General features: G+C 46.4%; 1 protein-coding gene across 2 annotated transcripts in view; it reads right to left on the minus strand.

The window, feature by feature from the left end:
- Positions 1-14103, minus strand: part of SUSD6 (sushi domain containing 6) — a 93879-nt gene extending 79776 nt beyond the window's left edge. For both annotated transcript variants that reach the window (XM_082838329.1, XM_082838328.1), the window contains exon 1: positions 13917-14103. The gene's annotated coding sequence lies outside the window, so the exon portion shown is untranslated. The remainder of the gene's footprint in view (positions 1-13916) is intronic.
- Between the last annotated feature and the right edge of the window lie 788 nt (positions 14104-14891).

Genomic DNA, 14891 nt, shown 5'->3' on the forward strand with positions numbered 1-14891 from the left:
AAAACTTCCAAGCATCACCCTTATATCCAGAATTAATTTAAGCAAGTCTGTCTTCAAAACCCGATAAATACTACAGAAACATGACAAACAGCAGGAACAACTTGTGTTTCAGAGGGGCTTTCATAAACCAGGTGGGAGGGCAGCTTCTCCACTGAAGAGTCTTATTTTTCAATTAGCTAAGAGTAAGAGGGTCCCCTCCACGAGGTCCTTAAGCTCCTCCAAGTACCTTCCTTTTGCCAAGCCAACAGGAAACACTTTGATGCACTTCATGGAGGTCTTCAGGCCACCATAAATAAGGGAAAGAAAGCAGCCTGGGAGTCAGAGCAGACTTGTCTCAAGGTGCAATGACTTGGTTTGTGGTGCCTCGATAGCAGGCCTATTCTTCAGATCCTGACGGGGATTTAAGCATAAAATGTGAACCCAACACCTACAGCAAGGATATACCCCAAAGAAAAATGGACTACAAGGTTCACCAGCCACCACTAAACACAAATGGAAAAAGGTGTATTTGAAACACATGAAAACAGGATAAAAACTATCATGTGCAAGAGCCTGTACAAATATGCACACCCCTGGGACTTCCCTGGTGGTCCAGTGGTTAATAATCCATCTTCCAACGCAGGGGACGCGGATTCGATCCCTGGTCAGGGAACTAAGATCCCACATGCCGTGGGGCAACTAAGCCCGCCTGCTGCAACTACTGAGCCCATGCACTCTGGAGCCCACACGCCACAACTAGAGAGCCCGCGTGCTGCAACTACTGAGCCTGCGCACTCTGGAGTCTGTGCACCACAACTAGAGAGAAGCACACACGCTGCAACAAAAGATCTCACATGCCACAACAAAGATCCTGCGTGCCACAACTAAGACCCGATGCAGCCAAATAAATAAATAAATATTCAAATAGGCACACTCCTTCTAGTCCACTAAGCAAACCTGGGTTGGTAAAGCTTTAAACACTGTATTGCCCGTATTGTTCACCAATTTTTGGTGTTTCATGACCCTTGTGAAGATGGAGCAAGGCAAATGTGGTAAAGAGAGAACTGAGAAGGCAAGGGTGAGAAGCATGCAGTACAACCCGAAGGTGAGAAACTGGGGCATAATCAGCCCTGGCCTCACAACTGGGTGTGGGGATGAGAATCTCTCACTCTCTGAAAACAATGCTGGGCAGAAATCACTCAGCGTTTTTTCCTCTCAAAATGTGAATACACAGAACAGGAGCCCACAGCGAAGCTCAAAACTGATTTCCCACCAAGTGTGGCTTCAACTCACCCATTCAGCCGCAGAGACAGGCAACTAGCTGAGGAGCAGGTAGGAAGCCACCAGCAGTACCAAAGTGGTGTGGAAACAGGCCTACCCCAGAGAAGCTGAGCATCCTTGTGCTGGCCTTCCAGGACAGAAGGAGCAGGGCTGGGAGGCTGTCGGCGTGGACTCCAGCAGCAGGGCAGTTAACAGAGAAGGCCAGACTGGAGGAGCTGAGAAAACTGAACCCACAACAAAGGCAGTGGTCAGGAGTCCACCACCTGACAAGCCAGGAGGATGTGAAAGAAAAGCAAGAGGAAACAATCCCCTCCCTTTTGTCAATCTGGATGCGGTCCATCTGCCTTAGAAAGTAGAGGAAGGATGTGGCCCTAAACTGGCCTCTCCCCTTCTCGGACAAACTGACCCTCAATAATCTCCGCTGTCCAGACCAGCAGCATGTTTCACATCCGGCACCTGGCCAGTGCTTCGTGTCTGCCCATCGGTGAGACCTCCCTGGTTTGCTACTTGGGCCAACAGGCCACACCAGCATCACCATTTCTGCTGCTAACTCAGCCCTTGGCCTTAAGACAGGACACTTGTCCTAAACTCTCTGTGCCTCACATTCTGTAACTTTAAAGTGGGCGTCACTCCCACCTCACTTCCAGGGTAACTGAGACGATAATAGCCAGTAACAGATAATATTTACGGAGCACTTACTATGGGCCAGGTACCAGGCTAGCTGCTTTTCCATGTCTCCTCCAAACCCCCCTGTGTAGTAGATACTGATGTTAACCCCCATTTTCAGTTTAAGAACTGGGGCTTAACAAAGAAACTTATCCGAAGTACACAAGCCAGACAGAAAATCTAACACTACAAAAAGCAAGGGTCAAATACTAATTAATACCACTTCTTCCCCAAATAAACTGCCGTGAGTATCTTTTACTTGACAGACACTGAACCTAGTGTTTTAACTATCCCATTTTATTTGGTTTTCATAACAATCCCATGAGGGGTTACTTTTCAACATAATTTTAATTATTTAAGTTATGCATGCCAATAGTGAAAATTCAAATGAAACAAAAAGAAAGTTTAAGAAGCTATAGTTTCCTGTTACCCTTTATCACCCCAGAATTCCCACCCCAGGTAATCATTAATATTCTGGTAGCTACCCCTCTACAGACAGGTAGTGGTAACATTATCATCTCCATTTTACAAGTGATAAAACTGAGCATCTGAGAGGTTAAATTTGCTCAAGGCCATACAGCTGGGAAGTGGCTGAGCTGAGACGGGAAGCAGGGCGAGGCTGATCCCAAGGCCGCTCTCCTCCACTGCCTCCCACTCAGTACCCACTCCTCGAAACAATCGTCCATTTTCATTCACCATAGGAAAGGGGGAAGCTCTGCCTGGCCCACAGCCAGTCTCACTTCTCCACTTTCCCAACCAAATGGAAAAAGCAGACAGGCTGTCCGAGCACACCCTGCCCCAGGAACATTGGCACTGCTTTATGTTTTTCAAATCTAAGCTGTCCTGGATGAGGCAGGACCTTCACCTCCAACCTCCTCACTGCCCAGGCAGGCTCATCTTCTGCCTCTGAAAGTAAGGGCAGGACAATGGGGAAGAGGAGGTCAAGCCAGGCCTACAGGAGACCTTGGATCCCCCTGTCAGCAAAAAAGGACACTCTTCAGGGAGCTCTTAGGAGTATTGAAGCGAAGACAGTCCACCTTTGGAAACAGCTGCGGGGGGCATCTCAGGAAGGCCCGGACCCACAGTTGGTGCCTAGAGTCAGAACACACCTGCAGAAAGACAGAACAAGACTGCAACCATGCTGATACAGACTGCAGAGCCCTCAAAACCCCCATCACAGGGCCCTGAGAACCCAAGGAACCTAGAATTTCTGCTCTGGCTCACCCCCAAATGGACCTCTAATAACCTGAAAACTGCACAGGTTTCTAGATACCAGGGCTTTGCCCCTGTGGCCTCCCTGCTCCTCCAAAAAATAAAAGTAAAAACCTTCTCAGACTATATGGCAATGCTTTTTCCTTAGTTAGGAGATGAAATTTGCCCTTTCTAATTACACACACTTTCACATCTCTGTCCCATCAGTACACAAAAACATACCGACCTTTAGAGTACCTATGCTGAGATGGGGGTAGGGACGAGGAAAGGGGTTGTTACGTTGCTTTCCACACAGAAGTTAAAATTTATCAAGTCTGCAATTCCAAGAGCTTTCCTATCCCCCAGCAGCATACCAATGTTTGATTCAGCCTCAGCCCTGGCTGACTCAGCATCCCTATTTACAAGCACAGTGGATGCTAAATGTCCACTGGTTACCAAAGGCCTTGGCTTTCCCATTTGTAAAAAGGGACTGAAACCTTCCTCACAGTAATTATCTGATTTCTTATGTGAAAGCACTTTGTAAAATAAATAAATCTTTATTGCTATTAATATGAATGCCCAACCTACATAAGTAAATGAAGAGGAAACTTAAACCACCCTTCCCTCCTCAAGGGGTTTGACATCTATGAGGGGAAAAGATTAACCGAAACACTGGAGAACAATTCAAAACCTTGCTTATACTGTGCTGCAAAGAATCCCTGTGGGGAGATGATTATATGGGAAAGAGCATCCAATACTTGTTCAATTAATAAATGAGTTCAGATGCACTGCTTAACAAACATCTACTTGTTACCATCCACAGAAAGTTGTACCAACACCAAAGGCTCTGGAATCTGTTCATTCACTGTCACTCACACACGCATCCCAAGAAAAACCATCAGCGTTTGCAGAGAGCAGCCCTTCTTTCAAAGATGTGATTTTTCAAAAGCATTCACAGACCTTCAAATGAGATGACCCACACAATTATATTCTGTAATTCCAGGAGCAAAAGAACCGCCCCCAGAAGAGCTCAGTTCTGGAGAACAAACAGAAACAAGCCATCCTGTGTTAACTACTTCCTTGCCTGCAGCCAGATTCACAGTGGATAACATATATATATGTAAAAAAGGCCAAACCAGTAGATGCACACATGTAAATCTGCTTTAGGGTATGACTGATGCCTCCTGAGGCTTTTAAAAGAATGACAGAGTTTTCCAGAAACAAAGACCTGCACTTGAAAATTAGAAGGGGTGACTCTCTGGTCTCGGATCAAAATTCCTAAGGGTTCCTATAGACTGTTTTTGACTGGCCTTGCTAAAACATTTTGGACAACAGCCAATACCCTCTCTTTGCTTCTCCTCCTCCCACCTCCATGGTTCCCGAGCTGTCTTCTTTTCCTGCCACCAGTCAGAGTAAACTTGGTAAATGTTAACAGCTTTGTATCACCTTGTTTCTATTTGGTTTTCACTCAAACCAAGCCTCCCTCCAAATGTTTCTTTTTCGGAATTTCATCAATAATACCACTCTTACATTCCTTGTCATCAAGGCTTATGGACTCAAGGTCACCTTGCCCTCTCACCCTTTTTACTTTAATCCTCTATACCTGGTCAATCCTTCTCAACCAGCTGAGTATAAAGAAGTGGACAAGACAGTCACTGACCTCAGGGAACTTCCAGTCTCAGCCTAGAACCTGAGCCTACACGGAGATGGCTTACCCACAGAGGTAAAACATACGGGGATGTGCTTTTATTGGGACCCTTATTTGTGCCAGTAGTGTTCTAGGTCCTTTACTGCCTCCAGCAAGTTATAAAGCCAGATATATCAGGAAGAGACACAAATTAACATATCTAAAATTGAGGCTTGAAGGAAATGGAGAAAAAAAAAGATTCCCTAAGGAATTCACACCACTGATCCTACCTATTTCCCTTCTCCCAGTTTCGCACTGTTGAATTCACACCCGCTTTTCTCTCTAAACTAAAAAAAAAACAAAAAAACAAAAAAACAAAAAAAAAACCACGTCAGGGTCAGAAAACATTCCCACATTAAAAACTGGTTAGTTAAGTAAAGCTGGAAAAACGGAATCCTCACACCAAACTCCTAGACCGAGCTTGCTCTACAGAGAAAGGCAATTGCTCTCTTGCTAGAGAGGCCAGGAGGAGTTCTTCAAGGGTATTTTTCAAGTCGTCCTCCCTTCCAGGGTGGTTGCTGGTTTGGAGCACAAATGTCCCTGAAAAAGCCAGAGCCACTCCTTCAGAGCAGCCAAGCTGAAAGCCTGCTTTACACAACAGATTCCTCCAACGCTACTGTCAGACTAAATAAAGCGTGGGTATTCCCCCAGACTGTTAACTTCATGAGGGCAAGTGCTGTGTGCATTTTGTTCTTGTTCACAACTGCATACCTAGCACTTAACCACCACGGGCATTCACTGAATACCGGCCACACAAATGACTTGACTTCCTTCCTTCCTCTTGGTTTCTGCAGCAACCCTCTAGACACCTCCCACCAGCCTGACATCACAGCCCAACCAGATTTTCAGCTCACAAATTATGAGAACTTGAAGGTGCATGTAAAGGGGAAAATAAGATGGACCAATGAAACCTTATGCAACCCAGAGCCTGTTTTTCTTGCCATCCTGCTGTGTAACAAGCAAAATTCCCACAGGACTGAAACGAGGCGGTAGATGGCCTTCCCATGGCAGAGTGTCTACCTGGGAGTGGATGAGAATCAAGGATTGATAAAAGTGCGCACCAGCCAACATACCATTTGTTAATTCTCTAAAAATGTTCTGAGCATGCCAACTGAAAGAACAACACCCACTGAACACCAAACTGCTCACTGGTTTTCTGGGATGGAGAAAGCTAGCATATATGACACCTCAACCCAAGAAGTCTATTTCCTTCCTGGCTGGTTAGAGACACAGTTAGAGACGTGTGTTCACACTGCATTTGGACGGGTGGCTGACCCACATGAAATAAACCTGAGGATATCAGAACCACAGTTGTGAAGGGTTTCAGTCTGCTAGGAGGGAGGGGCCATCAGCCGTCCTAGACAGCATGTTTTCCAATACTGGGCAGTCCTACTACATCTAGGCTGCCACCAGCACCTACCTGCCACTGTCCCACCTGGGTGACCAAGACCCAAAGGGGAAAATGACTCAGGAACCACATCCCATTGGCCTGGAGTCAGGTGGTGTTTTCTAAATTGTAAGGAAGCACAGTACAGAGATAAAAGAGTTAAGCAGGCCCAGTGTAAGCACAACTCCCATTTTAAGAACAGTTCTTCTTAAGAACTGAATTTAAAGACTCATTCCCTTTTGTAATTTCACTATTAGACTCAAAACCACAATCACAGAAGGGATAGGAGTTTGTTCCTAACGATATCAACCACATACCCTTCTGGGCTCCAATCCCCTTTCCTGGAACAGGCCCAGAGAAGAGAAGTTGATCACACTGGGATAGAAAAAGTACCAGACTAGGAATCTGCAGCCCTGGCTTCTCCCCTGGCCCTGTCATCACTCAGGAAAATGAGCTCTGAGCAACCATTTCCCATTTTTCTATTCTATAAAGTGAGGCTGTAAAATGAGACCATCCTCGGAGTCCCATCCTCCCAACTCGAGCATTTCATGAGCTCTCTCTGGTCACATGCTTGGCTTGTTGTGCAAGAAGTTTTGGTAACATCTGGATACTACAGTCAAGCATTCAAATCTTCAGATAAGAGTCCTGTCTCCTTACTCAGCCTTTTGAGACTCCTAGTACCTGGGAACAGAATTTGTATTACCAGGTAGAGCCACTCCAAATCTAAAACTTTTGGCAGTGAACAGTGGCAGGGAAGTTATGGCTGTATTCATACACATTTACACACACACACGAGGGAACTTTCTGGAAAAACTGGTCCTTGGACGTGGCTCCAGGTGAAGGAACCTGAAACAGGTACAGGGGAAGATGATTCAACTTCCTAGGTTTTGTCTGGCTTGTTGGACAAAGGGCATGTGCCCTGTGTCCCATGTGTTTCTGAGGTAGAACCATCTTGACTCTCTGACCCTTAGGTGGCCTACACATGCACAATTTCAAGAGCTTCTGGGAGGGATCTAGGAGCAGGAAAAGCAAGACCAGCTATTGGTCGCGAATGCTAGGAATTCCAATTAGAACAAGAGTGAAAGGAGGCACTGCACTATTTCAGTACTGAGGCTGCTATGATGTAAAACCACCCAGGGGTAGATTAATCTGTAGAGGAAATGACACTCCCAGCAGCACCATCTGTTCCTCTTTGTGTCTGGCCTGATCTATATTTTAAACCTCGGGTGCAACTAAGGTCCACCAGTAAGAACCCATAAGAGCCGTTCTAAAGAACATTCTCTCTCAGGCCTGCGTTTAAACCACACTCACAGCCCCTCTCCCTCCCCCGCTCACGGGCTGGCTCTCTATTCAGCAAGCACGCCACTCCCCAGTCTAGCAGCAGCCTCCAAGCAGGTGCACAGAACCCTCGCGTGGAATTTTTCATAAGGAAAGGGAAAACTTCTGAGAACTATAAATTACATTGATAAGGAAGGCTCTGTGGGGTTCATGGCAACACTCTCTCCAAAAGACACAATGATGCAATTTACAACTGAGGCTTCATGCTGAAACCACGCCCCCCCCTTTTTAAAGCAGCAGTACATGTGCACTGAATCGAGGCACTAACGCATCTGTCAACTCACTACTGTTTAAAGTTCCGCACCAAAGATTTGGAAACAATGCTACTGGAGAGTTCAACCCTCTTAAACACTATACATATATATATATATATATATACACACACACACACATATATACACACACATATATACATACACACACGTGTATATATATACATATGTATACACACACATATATAATATAGGTATATATATGTATATGTGTATGTAGCACCTTTTCTTAATTCAGGGCAACACGCTCAACACCACAGGACCAAGAGATTTCGCTATACTGTTCTTGCCCAAACAAACTACATAACCAAGTAGAACGTTAACTCCAAAGTAGAAATATGGATGCAGCTTTTAAAATATCTCCCTGAGAAATGAGAACATATGTCTACATGAAATCCATGGGTTCATGGCAGCATTATCCATAATAACCAAAAAACACAAACAACCCAAATGATCATCAGCTGATGAATGGATAAACAAAATGCAGTAGTATATCGAAACAACAGATTATTCAGCAATAAAGCAGAATGAAGTAGCGATATATGCTGCAACATGGATAAACCTCAGCAACATCATGCTAAGTTAAAGAAGCCAATCATTAAAGACCGCATATTGTATGATTCTATTCAAACGAAATGTCCAAACAGGTAAACTATAGAGCGGATGAGTGGTGCCCCTGGGCTAGGAGGATTATAGAGGAATAGGGACTGACTACTAATGGAGTTTCTTTTGGGGGTGATGAAAATGCTCTAAGATTAGATTAGGTAAGATTATGGTGATCGTTGGACAACTCTGTAAATATACTAAAATCCACTGCTTGTACACTTTAAATGGATGACCTTTATGATATATAAATTACATCTTAAAGCTGTTTTTAAAAAATGTCATATGACAAAATAAAATCACCCCTCCAAAAAAAAAAATCTCCTTGAGAAAACTTAGAAATAATCTAGATGTATGAGAGAGGGTATTTAAATCACAGCTGATCTATTTGATGGAATTTTATAAAGCCACTAAAAATAATTATAAAGGCTATGTGTTATTATAGGAAAATGTTTATGCTATAACATTAAATGAAAAAAAAAACGAAATACAAAATTGAATGTTACAAGGACTACCAACTAAAATAAAAACTAGAATACATGGAAATGATGTTTGTGTTAGGTTGGTAGAATCATAGTGGTTCCCCCCCTCTATTTTCCAAGCTTTCCGTAATCTTGTCCCAGCGTATTGACGATTAAAAACAAAACAAAAAAAAACCCTCAGTCTTCCCTCAGTTTGCCTTGACTACAACTTAAAATGCAAAATAAGCAAAACCACTTTGTTCTCTTTTTCAAGTTCCCTTTTTTAAACTTCCATCCACTTAGTTTATTGAGATCAACTGAGAACTCAAAGAAGGAAGAATGGGATAAACACTCCTCCTCTCCTATTCCCAGAAGCTAGTTTCATTTTCCTGGCTTTGTCAGAAACCAAAGCCAAGTCTAGCCAAAATTTCAGCAAGGAGAGTCTACACACAGGGCAACTCATGTTCTGTTCTTAAACTTCTGTGGGCGAAGGCAAGTCACTGCTGGCAGGAGGCTGGATTTGGAAAGATCAGACTTTCCCCCTCCTTAAAAAAGGATAGAAAGAAAGGGGAAGCTGGGGAAAAGCCCCTATTTGTGTCTGTCCTCTGAGGTTTTGTGTCCAATCTCCAACTACAGGAGGAAAGAATCCTGAGTCATTTAATCTTTCACCACAGAAGATCCTCTTCTGAGTAGTAAATAATTGTCAGTCACCACCTCTGCCATCTGCAAACCCACTGAGAACCTATTACTATCATCAGGAATCCCAGGCTACCTGTCCCCAAATCAAGCAATGGGGCTCTGACAAAAAAAAAAATAATAATAATGGTACATGTGTGTGGGAGGGGAGGAGAAATTTAAGGGCACACCGCTATCAGGTAATTTTAAGGATCCACCAACACTGGCGACAGTAACAGGGAGCTACATCTGTTTCTGCTTGAGAAAAATGCTTCAATAATATCCTGTCTCTGGAGTGCTGCATGAATTCTTGGCACGCGGCTTCAGATGCTTCAAGCGTGGCTATTTTCCTTTTTTGAGATATAAGAGCCAGGGAGGGAGAATACATCACAGGCAACACGAGAGTCTGTGAAACCCGTTCAGTTCTCACCACAGTCGCTGCATTTTCTGCTCCATGAGTCTCTCACGGAGACTCAACTGTCCCCTAGTCCTGACAGCAGCACAGGTGGCCTTTCACAGCTGAAGTGACCCAACTTGGCACCACCGAGAGGCCTACCAACAGAGTGGAGACTTCCACACTCAGGTAAGAACCAGAGGATGAGAGAGCAAATAGAGGAATCCTGCTGGTTTCTAGGCCAAAGAACTAAAAGGGAAAGAAAAAGAACAGCATCACAGACACAGGTGAGCACAAGAAAAAGGAAACATCCACAGGTGCCTGACAGGCTCTGCCACTAAAACCTAACCCTTGTAAGAGGTGCCTCTTTCCCCAGTACCTCTACTATTTCAGATAAAGGTTTCACACGGATACACTGGAACTTACAGCCATCTAAGGGAACAACAGCTGCTGCCTTGAATCCTAGCCAGGGCAGGAGTGAACACATCTTGATACTCAAGGACGGTCACCCCCATACTGTCCTGAAACTGTCATTAGTCTCAGATCCACAGCTGTTAGCACCTTCAAATACTCATCACACACACACAAACCCCAGCCCCAACCCTGAGCTGCATCCTTCATTCCCGCCAATGGGGAAACAGCCCTACCACATTACAGGTATCATTTCTCATTGCTCTACTTTCCTGCAATGCGGCAACATAACTTAAAAATACTGATTTTTTAACAACCATTCCCATTAAGTGAAGCCTCACCACGGTGGGATATGTGGGTGGCCCCTAGACTGAAGCCATCTTGAGGAGAAACCAGGGGAAAGAGTCTCTATTATCATACAAGCAGGTGTCCTAATCCTCAACACTCAAGTCTGCACCACAGGAATATTTGCTTTCAAAGTTAAAAAAAAAAAAAAAAGGCACTGGGCTTCTTCCTTTCCTCGTTCCTTCCCATCTTTCTCCTACTGCTTGAGGGAATGCACTCTACACAAGACCTCCCTACTGTCTAGGTGGATGAAAGAGGGAAAATGAATCCTGCTCGGCAGCTTTCACTAGGAGATCGCATGTCAAATTTAGGAGCTCAGTAAAACACTTCATGCATGGCAATTACACAACTGGGCCTAGTGGGTCTGCAGACATTCAGGCCTCCAAGTAGGCATTTCAGGCCTGTAAGCAGAAATCACATCCCTGCTGCTGCCTCTCGGTGAATCGTCCCTGAGTAAATGGGGAACTAGGGGGGAAGACAAGCACATGTGCTCTCTGGCCTTCCTTCTCTGCCTGCAAGAGGCTCTGCTAAAGACATTCTCCCCAGTTCACTTCTTTTGGTACGGAAACGAGGAAGATTACGTGGCTCACTAACTTTTAAAAAAATACTGTAATTCTCTGAGCCCACAGACAGATACCAGTAGTTACCTGGCTATCAGAAGAGCTAAGAATGCGGAAAGAGAGTACTAGGAAAGATTTAAAACATAAGGCAAGTTTTTTTCTGGAGGATGTAAAAGCATAGAGGAAGTGAAACAACGCTGAGTAGCAATAAAGTTGAAATAAGTTCTTACTTTTAAGAAGCCAGATAAATTATTCCCTTTGGACCGTGCATATGTGTGTGTATCGAGGGGGAGGGTAGCTAGAGGAATTGCTGCCCTCCGAACGGCAAGGAGGAAACCCCCTGCCAGGAGATGCACCATTATGTAAGAGCCCAAGTTCAGTCACCACATAATAGAGACCTGCCAGGAAACCAGACAAAGTGCTGAGGTCTCTTCATCTGCCAGCCTGCATCTGTAACACCTCATTCTACCTTTCTTCCTCTTCTTTCTATCTGCCCACATTCTGGGCTTTGAGAAGGCAAGCCTCAGTAAATAAGTTGAACTGCCATTTGACAATGGGTTTGCTCTCCGGGTTTAAGCACTGCAGGGCAGAGAGGCAGGTCCTACTCTGAGCACTCAGAGACCTGTCCCCGTCTAGCTGTAGATAAGGTCTGGTTTCATATGCCATTTCTACTACAGTACCCAAAAGACCACCCTGTGGACAGGAAGTTCTATTTATCAGGACTGGTATCAGTATTGTTCTCTATTTAACGCACTGCTCAGGACTTCCTTAAGCAGCAAATGGCCACCAATGAAAATTAACAACATAAGCCAAAATAAATTGACTTAAAAACCATGAACTCTGTAAGAAATGGCAGGGTTCTGTCCTATTCACTGCAGTAACCCCAATACCTAGCACAGTGCCCGGCATATATTCTGTATCACAAATACTTGTGAGTACTAAATTAAAAACAAGAATGAATGAACCCACGAATGTTGTGCAAACATACCATAAATGTGTACCTTGGAGAAAGAAATAAGGATGCGCATGACCTGAGAAAGCCTGAGGAAGTAGTGCTTTGGACAGAGTCTAGAAAGACTCCAGTTTCAATTTTACCAAATGGTAAGCAAACTAGAAATTAACAGTATAATCTAGTAGTTCAGGGTGAGGGCTCTACTATGAGATACCTTTGTGACCTTGGGCAAGTTATTTGTTTGGCTTTGCTCTCATCTGAAAGAATGAGGATAATGACAAAATCTACCACAAAAGTTTGCTGTTTATTAAATGAGATCAAAAAAGTAAAGTTCTTGGCACAAAACTCAGTTCACAGTAAGTCCTCAAGAACTTTCCCCTGTTATTGCTATTATTTTTTCATTATTAAATATCTCCTCTACTGAGGGGAAGGTAGATGTACTCCCCATGCCCCAAACTCTGAAAATTTTCATTTCTGGTTGAATATGCATCTAGCTAAAAATGGAAAGCCCAGAAAATTCAAAACTCAATGCCGAGCACATGTCTCTACTAGCCTCACTACAGGGTGACAATTTGGGTGTGGAATTCCCAAAACAGAAAAGGTGTATGTATGCATTCACCCCATTCATACATATTTTTAAAATCAGAGCAATGAAAAGAACAGAAGTGAATTAACCAGTGTAAAAGATGGAAAGACACTCTTGTCACCTCTGCAGACCTAGAAAGGGTGTAAAATACCTACGGTTTAATTGAACTGGGTAGTTTCACTGCACCTCTGTACAGAGCACACACAAGCCCAGTTAGCAAGAGCAGTAAAGCCCAGCGAGCTGCCTGCCACCAGGGGACATTCTATGGGAACAGCAGCATCAGGCCTCACTGCTGAACTTCCCTCGAACCAGCTGGAGATTCGTTCTCGACGCCTCTTTTCTCCTGGGTCTTTCGGTCCCCAAAACCACCTCCCCCTCTTGACCTCCTTACAGGTAACTTTTCCCACTTCAGCAGCCCCACAGTCACAACCCCGTGGGAGGGTCAGACCGACACCAGTATTTGTCTCTAAAAACCAGAAGTGAAAAAAGAAAGTCTACATACATAAACAGGAAGTGGTTTCGGTGCGTCTCAGCCCTGATACTAAGAAAAGTTTTTGAGATTAAAGACCAAACGAGGTGCGGGGGCTCCAGAAAGCTCCGGTGCTCGCACACCCGGGCTCCAAGGTGCCCTCGGAAGTCCACCATCGCTAAGCCAACCCCGCCCCAGCGCAGGACCCGCAGCTTTAGCTGGCTTGACGAAAAAACATTAACAATAATAAAGACAGCCAGCCTGTGACTACCTCCCAGCGACCTGCAAAATGTGGTCTCCGCCGTGAATTCTGAGCCGGAGCGCGACCCCGCACGCCCGGCGAGGCCCCGGCGGAGCGCCCCGATCCCGGCCACCAAGCTCCCGGCCGCAAGCCGGCCGGCCGGTCTTCCTCCCGGCCTCGGCACAGCTCCCCCCCCGCCGCCCTTCCGCCCAAGCCGACACCGGGCTCGCAGCCGGGCGTCGGGGTGACAGCCGGGCCGGCGCAGGAAGCGCGGAGAGCAGCCGACGCGGGGCGGCCGTCCGGGCTCCCCAACGTCCCTCCCAGGCGGTGCGCCGGTCCTGCGCCCCTGACAGCCGGCCGAGGGCGCCAGTGACACAATGCCCGGCCCCGCCGCCCCCCGGCCGCGGTGACAACTCACCCGGGGAACGGCGCGGCGACCTCCGGGAGGCGGACGCTCGCAGCTTCCGCGGCGCCGGGATCCGCTCCGCCGCCTGCGCGCGCCCGCAGCCCTCTTGGGTCTAGGCGAGACCCCGTGGGCCCTTGTCTGGCTGGCGCTGGCCGGCGCTGCGGGAGGCAGGGGACGAGGATGTCGCCGGCTTAGGAGAATGGAACGCGGCGGCCGTAGCAGAGGCAACGGCAGCAGTACGCGCGTCACCGGCCCAGCTGTACCGCGCGGGCGGGGGAGGCCCGCGGAGGGGGAGGGGAAGGGGCGGGCGAGGGGCGGGGCCAGGCGCGCACGCAACCAGCGCCGGCGTCGCGCTGCCGCGACCGCCCCGCTGGGAAGCCCCGCCGGTCGACGGCTGGCAGCACGCAAGCGCCGCCGGTCGGCCGGCAAGCCCCGCGGGAGGCGAGACTGGGTGGGCGGGGGGTGTTCTTAAAGGCACCGTCACGCCAGCGCTGCTAGAGTGGACCGGGCGGTGGTACAGATTCAGACTGAGATGACTTTGCGCTGCACTCTCCAGTTCTTTTACTATTATTATTGTATTACTTTTTGGATTATTCGGATATTATTTGGATTACTATTATTTGCAAAGAGTTGGTTTGCTCTCCGGTCGACAAGGCGCTTTCATTCCTGTTGCCTTCTTAGCTCAGGAATCCCTCGCCAGGCCTGTCGCTAAGCAGTACTTCTCCCTATTAAGCGGTACTCCTCAAACTATGTTGCAAAGCCTACTAACCTCAAAATTGTACCAGGGGTGCAGGTGTAAAAATGCAGATTTAGGGTCCAACGTCCCATCATTCTGATTAGAAAAAGCTACGATTGGACTCTGGAATCTATCTTAAAAAGCATTCCTAAGGGATTCCTCAGCACACTAAAAGCACACGACGGATCTCAAGGTTCAGAAAACTGAAGTTCAGAGTGCGGACTGGCAGAGTCCGGGCTAGAACCCCGCCA

This window comes from Leucopleurus acutus, assembly GCF_964270905.1.
Source record: "Leucopleurus acutus genome assembly, chromosome: 1".
In the NCBI taxonomy this organism is placed as follows: domain Eukaryota; kingdom Metazoa; phylum Chordata; class Mammalia; order Artiodactyla; family Delphinidae; genus Leucopleurus; species Leucopleurus acutus.